General features: G+C 43.3%; 1 protein-coding gene across 1 annotated transcript in view; it reads right to left on the bottom strand.

Moving 5' to 3' along the window:
* Positions 1-5437, bottom strand: part of LOC116382149 (sterile alpha motif domain-containing protein 10-like) — a 50053-nt gene that overhangs the window by 3406 nt on the left and 41210 nt on the right. The gene's annotated exons all lie outside the window — the stretch shown is intronic.

The following is a 5437-nucleotide window of genomic DNA, read 5'->3' as shown; positions in this document are numbered from 1 at the left end:
GAGAGGAGAGAAAGGCAAAAGAAAGGGAGGGGGGGGGGGGGGGGGGGGGGGGGGGGTCACTGGCAAGGGGGGGGGGGGTCAAGTGTTGGTCATCCTGTTTCAGCTAATTACCACCGACTCCGAAACGTGGCAGATGGCTAAACACAACGGCATAGACCGACTTTGATGAAAATTTGATGTGCTGAGAAGGAAAGAGGGACTGCACAAATATAAGACAACAACCAGAGGCTGAGGCTGAGGCTGAAGAAGAAGAAGAAGAAGAAGAGCAGATCCCCGACTGGGCTCTGATCTGAAGCCTCCCTCACAGATCTTCCCAGATGTTCCCACAACCCCTGCATGCTTCACACTACCCACCAGAGAGCTGTGGCTCCGGGCTGTGGAAGACATCATCCTTACCTTCCACTGACTGACTGATGTATTCAGCCTGCTGGAAATACATGAAATACTGAAGTTTTATGCACAAAAAATAGCAACGGAATAGCTTTCACAACCATGAAAGGGTTATGTACAGGAGGAAAGAACATACTGTGAAGTAATAATATGCAAACTTGAAGTGGTGGATGTGCCTTTATGCTGTATGTACATTCAACTTAGATTTGAATTTCCACTCTGCAGGCATTTCAGCTGTTAGCGACTTGATGATTTGAATAACTTTATTTTTCACCATGACCTGAATCTTTGCCCTGAGTTTGAAGTGTTGCTAAACAGTTTCAAACACTCCAGCGTCTGTAGACTTGAGAGGTGGCTGTAAGAAGTTTAGAGCTTTGTTGGAGTTACGAGTAGCAAAAGTTCATCAGTTAAAATGCACTCCAGTGTAGATCAGAACTGAACCGCTACGGGTAAGTTTGACAGTTGCTTTACTCAGTGAATGGTGGAAGAAGAGATGAGTGATTGATATTAAAAATGTATTGAGTGCAGTAAAAGTTGAACCAACAGCAACAGTAGTAGGGTCTCCTGAGGCGACGTGGTCCCAGGTAGAGTTGGTGCAGCGGAGGCTCGTAGGGTCAAACCCCAAAAAATACTGGCTCCTACAATCCCCATAATGCAACTCAACAGCAGCTCCACACTTTCAGTTTGCAACGCAGGTTTTCTGTTTCATACGTTCAGTCTCGAGCCTAACTCCAGACAACCTTGAGGACCTGTAAAACACGTTACAACTGTTTTTACAGGCGTATTAGTCCTCCCCATGACGGGTAACCTTCATGGGGAACATTGCAACGTTTCCTCATACAGCTGTTCGTATGATGTCCTACAGAAAGTTACTCCTCATTTTTTGCGCGTTTTCCTACAAAAGTGTAGCAACACGTGTCAATTTCCTCTCGTCACATGAATACGGTCTTTTCAAAATAGACTTTGAGTTCTCGTTTTACTCGCTGATAGATCGCCGTTTGTTGGACCCATCCAGCTCCCCTCCCGCCTGCCCTGTGGGATTTAGCTGTCTTTATACGTACTCGTTTAAGATAACGTGGATAACATATTCAATTACGCCGCATTGTTATTCGTAGGTACAGCTACGAATGATGGACGAGACCAGCTTGAACATTGGTGTAGTTCCTCTAAAATACAAATGCAACTATGTTGTTTAAATCCTTCTCCTGCAATTCTATTTACTAATCAAAAGTCAAATATAGGACTCATCTACGAATAGGCGACACCTTTTCCATATTTTCTCTTTCAGTCACATGCATTTCTTTGAATTCATGTTTTTCTTCCTTTGGTTAACGAGTGGAGAACAACATTTTCAACATCCATTTGAAGCAGAAGTAATGTGGTTCCATGTTAAGTTTGAAATGCTGTTAAACAAGTGAGCCTGCTGCAGACGTATATTAGCATGGAGCGGAGAGCGTCGGGGCCCCACAGCCGGGGAATGAAAGTCCTATCAGCCCAAGCTCTCATTCGCTATCCGTGTTCTTTCATTAACCTCTTACCGCGTCTCATTTCTTTATCTCTGTGATCTGTCACCCCCCCCCTGTATTTCTCTCTATCCGTTAAACATCTCACCTCTAATCGCAGCTCCGTGTCCTCTTTATTTTCTGCTCGCTTAACTTCCTTTTCTTCTGCTCTCCATATTCAAATCCCTCAGGTGTTTCCGTCCTCTTTTCTCTCTCATTTGTCCTTTTTAATTTTTGCTTCACATATTTTATATTCAAAAGGAGTTGGAGAGACACCGAGCGAGCACTCATTTGCTTGTGAAGGTGTAAGAGATCACCGAAGTGTGCAATTTTTACAAAGTTGCTGACGTGAATGAGTGCGAGAGTCCTGTAACGGTCGCGGTAAATCGTGCCATCACGGCTCGGATCAGAGACAAACTTCCCTTCACACTCCAGCTTATTTTGTATTTTCATCCTCTTTTCAACATTTATTGTGAGATCAATATTTAATCTTTGGTGAATCCATTGCAGATGAATCAGACCTGACAGGCGGTACGACTCAAGGCTCCGCTAAATCACAGCAGAATTGTAAATGTATCTGGAGAACCGCTCAGGGAGAATAGCTGAAAGTGTGTGTTGGGTTGTGTGGAGTGCAGTGGGAACCAAAACCGCCTGCAGGTGCATCAGCTGCTGTTCAACAAGTTTGGCTCTTTCTTTATTTCTCACCTCCAGCCCTTTATTCTTTAAACCTCTCCTTCACCATTGCTTCTCCACACACATCACTTGCTCGTCGAAACTTTGGCATCTTTTCCCTCCAACACAGAGTCCCCTTTCTCGCTTGTAGCTCTATGAGGCTGCTAAACGATAGCATCTGCATGCTAACATGCAAACAAAGACAACGTTAACATGACGGTATTCACGAAGAATAATGCGCCATAATTCGTAGGTATCCCACGAAATCTGTCGTATGTTATGCACGTAATGCACAGGAGTGGAGGTGGATGTGTCCAACAAACAGCGATCTATCAGCCAGGAGACGCTGTTACGTTCCCCGTGAGAAACCAGAAGTCAAAGTTCATTGTCACGGAACTTGTGCACCTCAGTAACGGCACTTTCAGTCATCTTAACCCAAACGTGATCTTTTCCTAAACCAAACTAAGTGGTGTTGTTGCCTAAACCTAACTGAGTTGTTTCCTTTTAAAGAACGGAGGTTTATTTTGAAAGGACCACATGTATGTAACAAGCTGAAATTGGCACGTGTTGCTGGCTTTCATAGGAAGATGACAAATGAGGAGTAACTTTTCGTAAGATATCATGCAAACCGTTATCTGAGGATGGGTTGACCATCATTTAGCACGTCAGCATACTAACAGTTTCTAATCAGCACTAAACACAGATAACCGCTTGAGCACATGGGACCTGTTTTAGTTTTACAGATATTTGTTGAAAAACTATTGTTCAAATTTAAACTTTGACCTAACGATGGCGCTGTCACGACAATTCACAACGATAGTGTTCATCCTGCGGGGAACATGAATGCATTCATGAATGCATATTCATCCCGATACTTTCTCTCAAAACCCCAAAAACTATCAACCTCATGGTGGCGATAGAAGAAATGTAAAGGGCTCACAAACGTTTGCATGCTTCAACCTCTGGGGAGCACGAGTAAGAGAATGAGAGGATGAATTATGTGATCTTATGCGCCTCCATGTTGAGAACCACTGCTGTAGATAATGACAGGACGAGTCATTTCATGGTAAACTGTTTTTTTTAATGTGATGTTCCAGTCCTCGCTCAGACCTTCAGCACCTCTGCCCACATCTACTACCTTATTACCACCTCATCACACTTAGCACTGAAACAAGCCCCATTATCACCCCTTCAGCTGCTTCCCACCTCGTCCTACTTCTGTCACCTCTGAATACCCTCCAACCCTGTGAACCTCAGGTGTTTTATAAGGCCGCCAAATTAGCCTGCCCTTATAGCTCAGAGTCCGCTGAACTGGCAAATTACATTTGCATCGCTCTATTAATAGAAAGCGTCCAACAGCAATTAAATTCTTTGTCCTTGCCAATCAATTGTATTCCATCCCTCAATTTAATTCAGTTTGATTCAATTCATGCTTAATTGGCGTCCGTGTCATATGAAAACAATTTGCACTAAGTGTCTAAGAGGAATGAGCTGGAATGATAAAGAGAGGAAACATTAAATTAGTGAGTTTGGGTTAGAGGTCGACAGACAGAACGTTCTGCAAGCTGTCGTTATCGGTGGAAATGAGCTCTGTTAGAGGCCGATGGCTGACAACCTCCGGTTCTGACGAGTGAAGCCAATGCAGAAGGAAGTGTCTTAAAACATGCATTCTCTCTAGTGTCCACCAGGGGGCGACTCCTCTGGTTGAATAGAAGTCTATGAGAAAATGACTCTACTTCTCTCTTGATTTATTACCTCAGTAAACATTGTAAACATGAGTTTATGGTCTCAATCTCTAGTTTCAAGTCTTCTTCAATACAGCATGATGTTCATTTAGTAAATTATGGTCCATTTAGAGTCAAACAGACCATAAAGCAGGGGATGCTTTAGGGCGGGGCTACACAGTGATTGACAGGTCTCTACTAGAGACCTTTACGGCGTCTCTATATTACTCCTCCTCAGTCTAAATATGGTCGCTTCGGGTTCACTGGTTGCAAAAAAGCGAAGATGGCAACGACTGTAATCCAAGATGGCGACGATTGAGTCGCCAACTCGAGGCTTCAAAACGTCCACAAACCAATGGGTGACGTCACGATGACGACGTCCACTTCTTATATACAGTCTATGGTTTCACATCGAGGCTCCATAAACATAATGACATAATCACCTTTTTCCTGCTCCAAACGATGGCTATCATATCGGTTGATCTCTAGTTTGACGTCTGTTATCCTGGTGCTCCGCTGGTTTAAGGCGCACGCGGCTGGTTTGAGTCGGGCCAGAGATTCGTCCCCATTTCTCCTTCGTGATGTTTTTCTGTCACTCTCTTGTGAAACTTCAAAGCCAAATGCTGAAAGATAATCTCAAAAAGTCGGTTCAAGCTGAGGTAATCAGTTGACATACTGATCATTTGAATCGTTGTTTAGAATATACATGCATTCATAACGGTCTTTGTTAATTATAATTGACTAGCAGCTGAGTTTAGTGCTTTGGCTCCTCCTGTGCTGCTGATCACTTTTACTTTGTCAGTTCAAGAATCAATACCTCGTCTTTTATGTGTTTTCATTCGTCATTCAGACAAGATAAGGTTTGTTTTTTCGATTCAAGTTTGTCATTTCCCTTAATGTGTTTTTGAAAAATGCTTTGTTAAAACTATTCTATATCTATATTCTATATTCAGTGTCTGCAGATGAACTGATTACTTTTCTAAACGTCGTCTCACAGTCGGGAGTTGCTATGACTCGCTTGGTCTCTAGATCACAGGGTTGCAGCACGATGCTCCTTATCTTTTATATCACATCTACCTCTTTACTGTCTCACTCTCTGTAATACACACACACACACACACACACACACACACACACACACACACACAC

This window comes from Anarrhichthys ocellatus, unplaced genomic scaffold (assembly GCF_004355925.1).
Source record: "Anarrhichthys ocellatus isolate YVR2014 unplaced genomic scaffold, GSC_Weel_1.0 scaffold5, whole genome shotgun sequence".
NCBI lineage: Eukaryota > Metazoa > Chordata > Actinopteri > Perciformes > Anarhichadidae > Anarrhichthys > Anarrhichthys ocellatus.
This window is presented reverse-complemented; position numbering and strand designations above follow the sequence as displayed.